Source organism: Pantherophis guttatus, chromosome 15, assembly GCF_059756535.1.
Source record: "Pantherophis guttatus breed Tessera chromosome 15, ASM5975653v1, whole genome shotgun sequence".
In the NCBI taxonomy this organism is placed as follows: Eukaryota; Metazoa; Chordata; class Lepidosauria; order Squamata; family Colubridae; genus Pantherophis; species Pantherophis guttatus.
Window position 1 is genome coordinate 19,996,144 of NC_142077.1, and position 14,515 is coordinate 20,010,658.

A 14,515-nucleotide genomic window follows, 5' to 3' on the forward strand; every position below is an offset into this window, starting at 1 on the left:
TCAAAGAACTGAGATGTTCCTAGAAAGGTGAACTTAGCAGCACATATCCAAACTAAAAAGCAGAAGAGATATTTCCTCTGCTGTTAGTAAAGCTTGCCCAGTCTGCCACCCCCTCCTCCCATCTCTTCCCAGCCCCTCCTTCCAAGTCTTTTTGATTTACTTCCATTTAGATGAGAAATTGTGCAGATTAAAAATAAAAAACCAGGTGAGGTTCAATTTGTTTTTTAATTTGGATCCAGTTCCACAAAGCCTCCCATTTTCCTCAGTGTGACCCACCTTCCTGAGTGGAGAAGGTCCCCTCCGGACAAGGAACGCAGTCATAGCAGCAAACTGGCTCTCCTTCTCGAGCCCTCTTGACAAATCCAGGATGGCAACTTTCCACACATTTGGACTGAGGCAGGGACTGAGCAGAAAAACAAGGAATGCCAAAGAAAAGGTGTTAGGACTCTCCGTCCATATAAAATGGAGGGAGAAATGGAGGGAGGCAAGTAGCCTCTGGTCTTCATTGGGGTAAATAGGAAACCTCTGACTACTTCTAAAGAGATGCAGGAGGTAAAACAACTGGCAGATTCTTCATTTAGTTCCTCCCTTTTGCTTTCGGAATTTAACACTGCAATAAAGTAATTTTCTATTTAATGTAGTCTAGAGGGATGGAATTGAAAAAAGATTTAAATATGATGATATATTCTTAATAAAAGTGATAATAAAGATTACTGTAAAAGATTTAGGAAAATTTATTCTGTTAGGTTTTTTAATATGAAATGAAACTTCAAAGTGCTGGTTCTTACTTATAAAGCCCTACATGGCATGAGCCCGGGGTATTTGCAGGACCACCTCCAACCTGCCTCCCACCATCCAGTGTGCTCACATACAATTGCCCTCCTCCAGGTGCCATCAGCCAGACTATGTTGGCCGGTGGCCCCCAGGTTGAGGGCGTTCTCGGTGGGCGCACCGACCCTCTGGAATGGGTTGCCCACTGAGCTCTGGACGGCCCCCGAGCTCCGCTTCTTCCATCGGGGCCTGAAGACATGGCTGTTGGAACAAATCAGCTGATCCAATGGGGTTTTTATATTAAATTACTGGGGTTTTAATTATTTGATTTAGTAAATTTTAATTATTTTATGAATTTGTTCCTACTGTTTTACATATTGTAAGCCACCCCAAGTCCCTTGGGAGAAGGGCGGCATATAAGTGAGAACAAAATAAAAATAAATAAATAAACTGTGATGAAGAAAGAAAACTCTGACCAGTAAGATCTTGAAAGATTTTCCTAAAACATGGCAAAGCCACTCCACTTAGGTCCCGTCTGTTGAAGAACTACAATCAGATGACACCAATTGGCATGGGAGGCCAAACACCCTGGAGACTCTAGGCTTTGCCCACTGGAAATGGGACCTCAGACTTTGGAAAACAGAGAAAAGACAACAAAATTTCTCCCACCTTATTGAGCAACTTTATCTGTGAAAGAGCATCTTGGCTGATAGTAAATCTCTGTCTTAGAGAATACGCCAGAAACTCTTTCTTGGGATCCTCCTTGGGGAGAACTAAGAAGATTTTGATGACCACATCTGCGTTTATCTCTCCATTTTGGTCCAAGTACAGTTTAATGCTGGAAATATTGCAAAACTCATTCTTCTCCAGAAAGGGATGAAACTAGAATGGGAATATCCAGGAATTTGAAAAACAGAAAACTTTGTTTCTTAAATCTTTCTTCTACAATTGTCTAATCTCCAAATACGGTTAAATAGGATACAAATACTGCCACCATCTTCAGAAGTGAAAGAAAATGTTTGAGAAAGATTCGTTCATCATATACTGACAAAGCATAGAGAAAATATAATCGACACAATTGATCAATTATAGAGAACATTCTAGAGCAGATGAGAGATAAAATGAACAGAGGTGGAAAAAGATGATTCATAAACTCTTTGAAAACAAGAGGTTGATTCCCAGAAAGCATGGGTTGATCAAGAAGAAAGTTGTCAGGCTAATCTTCTCCCTGGTCAGCCTGATGGAAAACACCTCCAGATGGAGAGTGGCTGGCTCTGGAGAATTTGATCGCTGAAGAGGGAGCCGGGTTTAGAGAGGGGAGAGGCACTACTGATCAGTGCTTAGTTCTTCATCAACTGATGGAAAAATACATATCAAATAGGCCTGCATCATTCTACGCCTGCTTCATAGATCTCAAGGCAGCCTTTGATACGGTTCCCAGGACTAAGCTATGGCAGAAGCTGGAAGCTGCCTCAATTGACCACAGGCTTCTTCATCTCTTACCTGCCCTACATACTAAACCATCCCTCAAGGTGAGGTGTGATATGCAGGGGTCCCTCTCGAAGTCAGTTAAAACTCAAAAGGGGGTTAAACGGGGGCATTTTGGCCCCCCTGCTTTTCAACTTTTACATAACTGGCATGGTAAAATGGCTAAACAAACCAAATCAACCCCCCCCCCCCAAAAAAAATAGGTGACCGAAGCATCGCCCTCCTGCTCTATGCAGATGCCCCTGTGATCCTCTCCAGGACACCAGTAGGCCTTAAAAGAGCCTTGCGAGCCCTTCTCCAGTACTGTAATTACAATCAACTGGGCATAAATGATGAGAAAACAAAGATCAAAAAGGCCAAAACTTGATTCGTGGCATCTAAATGGCCACAAAATAGAGCAGGGAAGCACCTTCAAATCCCTGGGGGTGGCCATTCAGGCCAAGGGTTCAAGAGAGATGCAGCTGCCCTGGGCCAAAGATCAGCCAGCACCATTCTTCATTGTTTCCGCACAAAGGGAGGCTACTATGTCCCTGCTGCTCTTAAGCTTTTTGTGCCCAAGTCGCTAGCACAGCTCCTTTATGGGACGTTGCTCGGACCGTCAGCTTCATGTTTTACATCATTAGAAGTAGTTCAGTCCAAATTCACCAGATCAATTCTCCAGATGCCACGTTGTGTCTCAAATTTATTTTATTTATTTATTTATTTATTTATTTATTTATTTTATATTGGATTTCTATACCGCCCTTCTCCCTGAGGACTCAGGGCGGTGTACAGCCAGATTAAAAAATATGCAGAACAAATATTAAAAACAATTAAAAGATATATAAATTTGGCCCAATTAAAACTCATTTACCAATTAAAAACGTTTAAAACATTTAAAAACAGTTAAAAATTTCATCTTAAGCCAGCCCGGCTTGTTTAAATAAATGGGTTTTAAGGGCGCGACGGAAGGCACTGAGGTCTTGGATTCTCCTTATCTCTGGGGGGAGCTGATTCCAGAGGGTAGGTGCCTCCACAGAGAAGGCTCTCCCCCTGGGGGTCACCAGCCTACATTGTCTGGCTGATGGCACCCCGAGGAGGCCCTCTCTGTGGGAGCGCACGGGTCGATGGGAGGTTGTTGGTAGCAGCAGGCGGTCTCGAAGATAGCTAGGCCCTATGCCATGGAGCGCTTTAAAGGTGATAACCAACACCTTGAAGCGCACCCGGAAGACAACTGGGAGCCAGTGCAGCTCGCGCAGGAGCGGTGTTACATGGGAGCGCCATGCTGCTCCCGTCACTACCCGCGCTGCTGCGTTCTGGACCAGCTGGAGCCTCCGGGTGCTCCTCAAGGGGAGCCCCATGTAGAGAGCGTTGCAATAGTCAAGGCGAGAGGTGACGAGGGCGTGAGTGACTGTGCACAGGGAATCCCGATCAAGAAAGGGCCGCAACTGGCGAATCAGGCGAACCTGACAAAAGGTCCCCCTGGTTACAGCCGTCAGATGTTCCTCCAAGGACAGCTGCATATCCAGGAGGACTCCCAGATTGCGAGCCCTCTCTGTGGGGGCCAATGACTCGCCCCCAATAGTCAGTGATGGAGTCAACTGACTATATCGGGATGCCGGGAGCCACAGCCACTCAGTCTTGGAAGGGTTGAGCTTGAGCCTGTTCCTCCCCATCCAGATCCGTACAGCCTCCAGGCACTGGGACATCACTTCAAGGGCATCGTTGGGGTGGCCCAGAAATGCACTTCTGCGCCTGGAGACAGGATTGACAGAAGCCGAAGGAAGAATCCGTGTAGCTGTTGTGGCCCACCAGTGGCCAGTGGGGCTGGCAGCAGATTCAGACAGTGAGGAGGTTGGGGAGGGACATGGGCCAGTCCTGGAGTCTGGGGAGGCTCTGATGGGGGCTCTATGGCACTGTGCACACATTTGCGAACCGGTAGGGAAGGTAAGTGAATTTCACCCCTGGATTCTCCCCTCTTCTCTGATCCTTCCCTAGGCAGCCTCTCTTCCCCTCATCCCAAAAGTCATTCTCACCCATCATTGCACTTCCTAAATAGATTATGGGAACTCTGGTGATATCACTGGATTTCAGTAACGGACTCACAAACAATTGTGTGATGTGATTAGAAAACTGAGGGGCAAATGGTATGATAACTAAGTGGATAAAAACTGTCTTCAAAATGATACTCAAATAATTTTTAATCTTTTTAAATTTTTCCAACGACACCTGAAGGTTATGTTTGTTTACTTGATTGATTAGTCCATGGGCCAAATCAAAGTGCAGAGTTCCAAACACAAATTATTACTAAAATCTGATAAAAACAATTTAAAATGAGATTGGAATAGAATACAATAATATATGGATAAATAAAATAGGATAAAATCATATTTCAATATCACCCCTTCAATCTACCCCAATCAGCCCCACAAATGCCGATCTCAACCGAGCCATTTTGCTCAAGTACTGAGCTGTATTAAATGTTGTTTTCAAATTCTGGCTGCAGATAAGGTGAGTGGTTTTGATATGGGATTCCCAATGGGTCCTTCCTTTGGTATATGGACCAAGGTACCTGCCTCTCACCCGCTTATGCAGGCAGCAATCAAATGGGATGTGAGCCAGGTCTTCTGCCTCTGCCACTCTGCAAATGCAGAGACGTCCATTATAAGGTCTAGAGTGGAATCTCCCATATCTGACCATTGTGTCCAGCTGTTTGAATCTCGCTCGCGTAAATCTCTCCCTAAGATGTTTTGGCAGTTGTAACTTTCAATAGTTGTCTAGTTGAAAAGTAGGTTTGTATTTGCTCAGCCATTTCAACTTACCCACCTTACTAAGAATAGCCATGTCATTTTGTGCTTCTACATCCTTAATTCTTTGGGCAGCTGTTTTTTTGAATTGTTCTCCTGTTACGCAAGAGACAGGAAGGCCACAGCTACTTCCAAGATTAATCAGTTTAGTGATCCAAGAGGTTTGTGATTGTGAGTTTATCTGCTCTAGTAAGCATAACTTGGGGAGTCTATCAGTCTCCATTTCATTGACTTTGTGCCAGTGGTTAAATGCTTTGATCTTGGATAGTGGATGAATTGTATACATTCCCAATTCAGCTCTAACTGCTGCAGCAGATGTCCTTAGATCTACACCCACAATACAGCTCAGGTGCTGGGACTGTGTTTGTTCTAGTACTGTGGTTGAGTAGAAATCCCAAACTTCTGCTCCATACAAGAGCATAGGGGGAACCTTTATATACTTCAATTAATGGGCCAGGATTGAAGGTTAGGGATAACTTTTTGCTATTGAACATCAATTTTTCTAGGTTATCATTTAATACGGTCAAGTTGATAAATCCACTTCACGCAAGATTTGATCTAAGATGTAGATCCTAGAGTAAGCTAATTTTGATGTGAGTTAATTTAAAGACTGAAGTTTTTCTACTTACAAGCCTTATTTGAAACTTCATTTAAAAAGTTTGATAAAATAACAATGGTTTTAAATCAACTTAAAGGCAATAATCAGAAGCAAGCAACAACTGTTGAATCCAATGGATTGGATGGTCGGATGGACTGGAACTTAATTTGCTGCTGGCATCCCTGAAGATCCTGATGCCAAAGGAAAGTGTTTTCGGGCGGCAGACCCGCGATCCCCTTCCTGATTCCAAACATGGGGTGTGCAGAGACAAAAAAAGTGCATCGCATTTCAGATCTGGCCAGGAGGAAAGAGAAGGTGAGTCTGCTGAGGAGGAGGACGGGGGCTCGCGGCTCTGCAATGTGCAATGGGAAGAAAAGCACTTTCAGGCAGCAGCGCTGCAATCCCCTCCCCGAATCCAAAACGCTGGGCAGCCAAAGGGGTGACCAGATGCAAAACGTCTGCTGGGCAGATTCCACCCCCCCCGACTGTCCCAAAGAGGGTTGTTCCTCAGGCTGTGCCCCGACCCAGATCCCTCCTGCCTGGAACTCCCTGAAAATGTCCGAAGGGTAGGAGCTGATGGGTGGGGGCTACATTCGGAGTATATGACGCACCCAGATTTTTACCCTCTTTTTGGGGGTAAAAAGGTACATCTTATACTCCGAAAAATATGGTATGTAAAAAGCAATAGAAAAATCTCTGATTTTTAGCAACTAGGACTTAACTAACAACAGAGTCCCATATAAGAACATGAATGATGGACGGGAAGAAAGATGAGGGACACCAAACTTCATATGTATGTTTGTGATCTCAAAATCGTAGTTACCGTATTTTTCAGAATATAAGATGCATCGGAGTATAAGACGCACCTACCTTTTTTGGTGAGGAAAAGAAGAAAAAGAAATCTCCCTCTGCCTCTGAGCAATTTTGCCTCATTGCAGCAAACAGCAAACAGCCTGCTTTACTTTCATTTTCATTTTCAGCATAGCTTGATTAGCACAAGGGGATAAAAAATCTGCTCCAGCAATTTACCTCTTTGCAGCAACCAGCAGAGCCCTGCGGAAAAGAGCTGAGAGCAAATGAGCTGAGAGTCGGGAGGCTGATCCAATCAACTTGTGCTAATGAGGCTGGGCTGAAGCTGAAAGGAACTGTTTTTTCTTGCTGTTTGCTTGCAAGGAGGCAGAGGCCAAAGGATGGCGGCTAGTGGGTGGGCAGGTGTACATATTCGGTGTATAAGATGCACCTAAATTTTCACCCCCTTTTAGGGGGGAAAAAGTGCATCTTATACTCCGAAAAATATGGTAACGGGAAACAGAATCTGAGTCAGCAGGGAGATGGTCATGGAAAGAAGGCAAATGCAGCCATAGGAATCTCAGGATAGATTCTTATGTGATAGATCAATTAACACGTTAATAGAAAAGAAATATAATAGAAGAAGAAGGCTGAATAAGTTAACTGTCACAAGTAAATGCCTTATTCTCCATTATGTAAATAGTACATGAACAGGGTATCAGGGGTTAACTTATTCTTCACCTCTTAATGTATTCATATTTCACCACTCCCATGTCTAGCTCCACCCATTGTATATATAAGGAGCTGCATACGTCCATTCTGTGCTTCCACGAATGCAATTTCGAGAGAATCTGAAGAATACACCACAGACGACGAAGAAATAATAAATGAAGATGATGACCAAGAAGAAAACGAAATAGAAAACAACGAACTCAGGTCAGAGATACTAAAACTCTTAAAAAGCCAAAAGAGCGATGAAAGTCTCGTCGCGAACCTCCAAGATATACTAAAAAACAACGGAGCAGCGAAAGAGAAGCACATCGCTACTGAAAAATCAAAAGACTCTAAAATAGTGAGTAATATGCTTGCAGATAAAAACGCAACGAAGAAGAAAACCAACGATCCCGCGCAAAGTCAGCAATGAAAACGCTTTTTGCAGCATTCGGACTGAAACTGAAGATCACTAAAAAATCAACAAAAAAACAAGCAAGCGAGCCAACGCCTCAAAATCCACCCGCTCCCATCCAGACGGCGAGAGCACCGACGCCTGAGCCCAGAGAGCCCTGCAGATACCGCCCCATGCCGCAGACTAATCCAAGGACCAGCGCCTTCAACGAAAGAAAACGAGTGCCCGCCATCACCAGGACTCCAAAGATCGAGCCGGAGACTGATTCATCGGAAGAAGAACAGAGCGAGGGAGCTGCAGCAGCGAGAACCTCTCACGATGACTCCAGGAACGAAATGAGAAACGCGCATGCGCAAGACTACGCAGACAACTTCGGAAGACATGAAATGCGGAGAGAATCATGCAAACTCGTAGCGAGCATCCCCACGCCGTTTTGCAACTTTCATCATTTGCAAGACCACGGACTACCTCCGGTTGTAAGTAATGGACCCAACAATGTTGGGAATTTACCCAATGACTTCCCAAAGCTGAGAATAGATGGCATTAATTTGCAAGAATGGTATCAGCAGCTCCAGGTTGTCTTTATGAAAGAAAATTTACTCCTTTTTATTACTAACCCCCCAAAAAGACCTTGGACTCTAAAGTTAGATTGCCTACACCATAGAGCATTCTTCTTATTGATTTCCAGTGTGTCTCCTGCAATGTATCACAGTATTAAGCAAAATCTGACTGTCTCAGAAATTATTCAATGCATGTTTAATTTATTTCACAGTGAAAGTGTAGCCACTACTACAAGAATGTCTAAAGAGTTCTTCTCTTCTAGGATAAAGCCAGGGGTTACCATAAGTGAACATTTAATATCTTTAAACAAAATTAGAGCAGAACTGCACTTAAGGGGGGAAGTAATTTCAGATCAAACGATGAAAAGTGTTATCATCAACTCACTTGACCCATCATGGGATAATTATATGTCACATTTAGACACAATCAATCTAGGATACTTATCCATAGAAAGTCTATCTAACAAATTAATAGCTGAAGACAATTCAAGGAGGAGTCGTTATAACAACCACATAGAGCACAAACAATATAAAAAGGTAGCATTTCAAGAGAGATATCATGAACCATTTGGATGCCACAATTGTGGGTCCAGAGAACATAATAGGAGGGATTGTCCTAAAATTCTAAGAGAAAGACATAGGTCAGAATATAGAAATAGGTACAACAACAGACAACCTTCCATTGATAGACATAGGTATAGAAGTCCACCCAACTATAGAGAACATAGAGGGGGCAGAGATAATTCAAAGGATAGAAAGTCTGGTTCACTGAATGGGCTAAACAAACATGACAACATTAACATACAACAACCAGAAAACAACAATTGGCTTATTGATTCTGGAACAACCAATCACACTACAAATAATAAAAATATATTTGTAATCAAATTTGTAATCAAAGTAGCCAATCAAGAAAAGGTCCAAGTAATAGGTAGAGGGAATGTAATTTTACCTGGCCTAGGAAAAGTAGAGGGGGTATTACTAATACCTGAAATACCCCATAACATACTTAGTGCAATAAAACTAAGCAGAGATTCTGACATTAACATTGTGTTCTCAAAGGGAAAGGCAACATTAGAGAAAAACAGAACAAACATAGGCACAGTAATAATCAAAGGAGGTCTACCTTATTTAATGACTAAGGAGAAATGGTTAAACAACATTGATTCAAATATGGAAGATGACAATGAAATAGATAATGAAGACAATAGTAACAGTGACAATGAGGAACATGAAGTAACTCATAATCACAAAGATACACACAATAAAAAAAAACCTAAAATAGGTAAACCAATTCACGATGAGTGTGCTCATGTCTTACATAGGAAATTAGGACATGCCAGTTTTCCTGTAGTGCAAAAGATGACTGAACATGCAGAAGGTGTTAAAATAAAAAATTGTGAAAACTATTTGGAATGCTCAGTGTGTAAATCTACAAAACTCAAAACTAGTCCCAGACCTAGAAAGTCAACGAGAACAACTAACAAAATTTTTGATTTGGTACACATGGATCTAGTTGGTCCATTAACACCATCAATTACTTATAAAAAACGTTACTTTCTAACCATTGTGGATGATTATAGTCGTTATGGATTTGTTTACACATTAAAACATAAAGATGAAACCTTTCAGAAATTTAAGGAGTTTTACAAACGTATAGAAACACAACACAATATTAAAATAAAACAAATTATGACAGATAGGGGGTGTGAATTCATGTCTAAGGAATTCTCCCAATGGCTAAAAGACAAAGGAATGTTACATTACACATCTAGCCCATTTTCTGCATTCCAGAACGGAGTGGTAGAGAGAAAGAACTCAACATTACAAACCATGATTAGATGCACATTAGAGGATGCTGGCTTAGGTAAACAATTCTGGTCAGAAGCCCTACAATATTCTAATTACACACAAAACAGAACTTGGTCCAGTATTATAAATAAGACACCGTATGAAGCAATGTATAACAGGAAACCAAAACTAGCACACATGCACATATTTGGAGTCACCGCAGACGTACACATACCTAAACAATTAAGGCGCAAAGGTGAGAACGTATCCAGAAGACTTAGATTCATGGGATACGAGACAGGTACAAAAGGATACAGATTTATCGATAGTAATAACAAATTTATAGTTTCCAGAACAGCTGTGTTCCATGAACAGGCCAACTGGTCTAGAATACATCTTAATGAAATATTCCCAAACACTAATCCAGGCACTAAACTCCAAGAAAAAAGGAATAGAGAAGAACATAGTAACAATACGCATAAAAATAAAATCAAAACATGGACAAACAGTCAACTTGAAATAAGAACAGATTCATTAACTAAAAAGGAAGCAAGATATTTACATGACAATGATACTAGACCAGAAAGAGCAATCAGAAGTAGCAGAAACCAAGTGCCAAACAAATACAAAGACTATATAATGCATATGAATGCAGAATCACCAACACCTAACACATATGAGGAAGTGTTAAAACTTCCTCCTGAAGAAAAGAAAAAATGGGAATCAGCCATGACTAAAGAGATGGATAGTTTACGAGGACTAAATGTATTCACGCCTACAATTGCACCAAAGAACAAAACCATCATTGGCACTAGGTGGATATATAAAATTAAAAATTTAGAGGGAGGCAATACTCTATACAAAGCTAGATTAGTTGCACAAGGTTATGCACAGAAATATCCCGAGGATTATACAGATACATACTCCCCCACAGTAAGAACAGAGAGTGTCAAGACAGCTCTGGTTATAGCATCAGCACTCAACCTCGATGTGTTCCAATACGACATACAGACTGCGTATTTACATGCAAAATTAGATAAAGAAATATATGTAAGGGCACCCCACAGTCAATACACAAACAAAAATGAAACTTGGTTACTAAATAAAAGTTTATACGGGTTGAAACAATCTGGTAAACAATGGTATGATTGTTTAGTAAAAGTACTCAAAACTATGAATTTCAATGCCACTACTGCTGATAATTGTTTCTTTGTCAAAAGAGAGGATGATTCCCTAGAATTTGTATTGAACTATGTGGATGATATTTTGTACATAGGTAAACATAATGAGAGGAGAGAAGCATTTGTAACAAAACTGAATGAACATTTTTCATTGAAATCTTTGGGTAAAGTAAATAAGTATCTTGGTGTTCAAATCTGTAAGACCAGAAGGGGATTTAAGCTCTCTCAAAAGGACAAAATCATAGAGCTCTTGAATAAATGTAATTTGAGTAATGCTAAGCCCTGTGATACTCCAATGCAAACTGACTTTTTAAAGAATACAGACGAATCATCCCCTGAATTTAAAGACAATACATTTTACAGGTCAGTCATAGGTTCACTTCTTTATATCTCCAATTGGACTAGACCTGATATTGCTTTGCCTCTCAACTTATTATCCAGACATGTTAGCAAACCATCACTATACCATTGGGAAGCTGTCAAAAGGATATTAAGATACTTAAAGAATAGTTTAGACTTCTGTTTGTTATTGGAACCTAATACTGTCAAAGAGCCCATCCTCACATGTTATGCCGATGCGGATTGGGCTGGAGATACCTCATGTAGAAAAAGCACATCTGGTTATATATTCTTTCTCAATGACTGTCCAGTTTACTGGTATACTGGCAAACAAGAGTTAGTAGCCACTTCAACAACAGAGGCAGAATATGTTTGTCTATCTAAGGCAGCTAATAACCTTGTATGGTTCAATGATTTACTCTCTGACATTTGGAAAAAACCCATTTTGCCTTTTATCATGCATGAAGATAACAAAGCTGCTATCGAAATATCTAGATCTGATGCCATTGGACAAAGATCCAGGCATATAGATATAAAATTTAAACACGTGAGACAGTTGTCTCAGGATGGATTTATCAAAACAGTTCATTGCGAAACATCAGAGCAAATAGCTGACATATTAACAAAGCCTTTGCCATCTAAGCAACATAAATACTTGACTTCTAAATTACATGTCTTATATTGTTCTGAATCTGATTGTAATTGTTGTAATATATCGAATCGGCATTTAGAGGGGGGTTTGTCACAAGTAAATGCCTTATTCTCCATTATGTAAATAGTACATGAACAGGGTATCAGGGGTTAACTTATTCTTCACCTCTTAATATATTCATATTTCACCACTCCCATGTCTAGCTCCACCCATTGTATATATAAGGAGCTGCATACGTCCATTCTGTGCTTCTATCTGTGAATATTCAGTGAATATAGAATGCCTTATGTAAATAAACAGTGATTTATTTGAATTTATAATTCTCAACTTATTTATTGAGTCTGATCCTGAAAATATCGTAACATTAACATTATAATATCTGTAGTAAGAAATGGATCACTGCTAAGCAGCTGAAAAAGAAATTAAGATTTTTGTAAATGTTTGTATGTTTATGTATGTCTTTTTAACTATGTTCAAAATAAAAAACTTTAAAAAAAAGAATCTCAGGAAGTGAACATTCTGGTTTGGGGAGACCCCAACTCAAGGACCAGGTCCCCTTGCAGGCTCCAAGCCTGGAGGAGAATTTGCTGTTGTAGAGCTGAGCCAGCAAAGCAGAGAAGTTCAGTCTCCTCTTCATGGATTGTCAAGAGAAGAGGGGGGTTTAGTTGCCTGTTGAGCTGCACACAGACCCACCTGCAGTGGGGACGGAACAAAGGGGAAATTCCACCATCCTAATCACCAACCCACAAATACGGGAATTCATTTCAAAAAAGAATACAGCATTTTCAAATTAGCAGTGTGTAATATTAAAATGCGATGGTATCTACTCTTTGAAACCATTATTCCCTGAGTAATTGAATTGGACAGATCTGTTGAGATGGTTCCCCTCCTTCTCCTCTGGATTCCTCCTCCAAAGGATCTCAGATTAATGGATCCATATTGGGACCCCCATACCTGCCACGGCTGCAGCCTTGGAGACCCCAAAGTCTTTTCTCCCTCCTTCCTTCTCCTCCTTGATCTGGAGGAATAAGTGGCATTCAAGGCCTGGGCCAGAGTCTGAATGAGACTGTAATGATGGTAGTGACTTGGGATCTGGATCCTGTTCCTTTTCTCCTGGGTCTCCAGTGGGGCTTTCTGGGTGCATCTTCTCCGGCCTTTGACAGAAAAGACGTTCTTTGAAAGAGAACAGCGGAAATAAAAATCTTGAAACTTTTCTTCCACAAAGAAATTGGGTTTAAAGGCTTCATCCATTGGACTTTCTTTTGGCAGATAAGCAAAGTTCAAAATACTATGGATGTATTTGAGAAGTCTACGTTTGTTCATTGCATACAACACAAAATTTGTGAGGATCCAGACTTTCCCTTCAATGGGTCCTGGGAGACGCATAAATGTTAAATGGAAAGGAAGAATTCTGCCCCAAATGGAATCAAATTCTATGAAGTGAACAAAGACATTGACTTGTCTCCACTTAGAGAGGGAATCCCTGAGGGATGCTGTATATCCAGTTGTTGAGAACAGTTGTGATATAACCACACAAATTCCACTCCTGACAAGCATAGGAGGAAAAATCCTCATGAAATTCTCTCCCTTCTCTGTGTCTGAAGCAAAGAGGCCAATCAGGGTCCATCTGAAATGGAGGAGCAGCTGGACAATTGCTGGGTAGTGGAATCCTTCTTTATGGAGCATCTGGTGGAAAAAGGGGAAATTCCTTTTATCACTCAGAGCCTCTGAAACAATTGTATGACTGATCTGAAAAAGCAATGAAGAATGCTGTGTTACATTTGGGATTAGAGCAAGTCCAAAATATTAGATTTGAATAAATCCAACCTGGTTCTCATGAATGTATTAGAATAGTTTGTTAATCAGACATTGTTTAAAATATTAAAGACAGAATATTAGCAAGATTGTATCATAATAATGGAAAATAATAAGCAAATTAAAAAACAATAAAAATGTAAATAATATTACTGTATCAACCCTACAATTTATCACAATTAGATTAACACGTGCAAATGCCAACTGGAGTATTCTATTCCAATAAAGGGCCTATTATAATTTCTGAGGATTGCTGCATCTTTTTTTGCTTCTCTATCCACAGAGAGGAGGGGGTCAAGCTATTTTCCAAAGCATCCAAAGGCCGGACAAAGGCCTGACAAGGAATAATGGATGGAAACTGAACAAGGAGAGATTCAGCCTGGAAATAAAGAGATAAAGTTGCCTTCAGAAGTTGTGGGAGCTTCATCACTGGAAGCTTTCAAGAAGAGACTGGACCGTCATCTGTCAGAAATGGTGCAGGGTCTGCTTGGACTAGATGACCTACAAGGTCCCTTCCAACTCTGTTAATCTGTATCTATCTATACTATTCCAGACAAGTGGGTGTCCAGTCTCTTCTTAAAAGCCTCCAGTGATGGACCACCCACAATTTCTGAAGGGT

The 14,515-nt window shown here is 40.9% G+C and overlaps 2 long non-coding RNA genes across 2 annotated transcripts in view; one reads left to right on the forward strand and one right to left on the reverse strand.

The window, feature by feature from the left end:
* The window catches only part of LOC148112057 (uncharacterized), a 152,573-nt gene that overhangs the window by 83,565 nt on the left and 54,493 nt on the right, over positions 1 to 14,515 (reverse strand). The window lies entirely within an intron of this gene.
* On the forward strand, positions 3,345 to 12,394 carry LOC148112060 (uncharacterized). The gene is made up of 2 exons (XR_015730046.1): positions 3,345 to 5,958; positions 7,212 to 12,394. It is a non-coding gene; the product is annotated as an uncharacterized LOC148112060 (long non-coding RNA).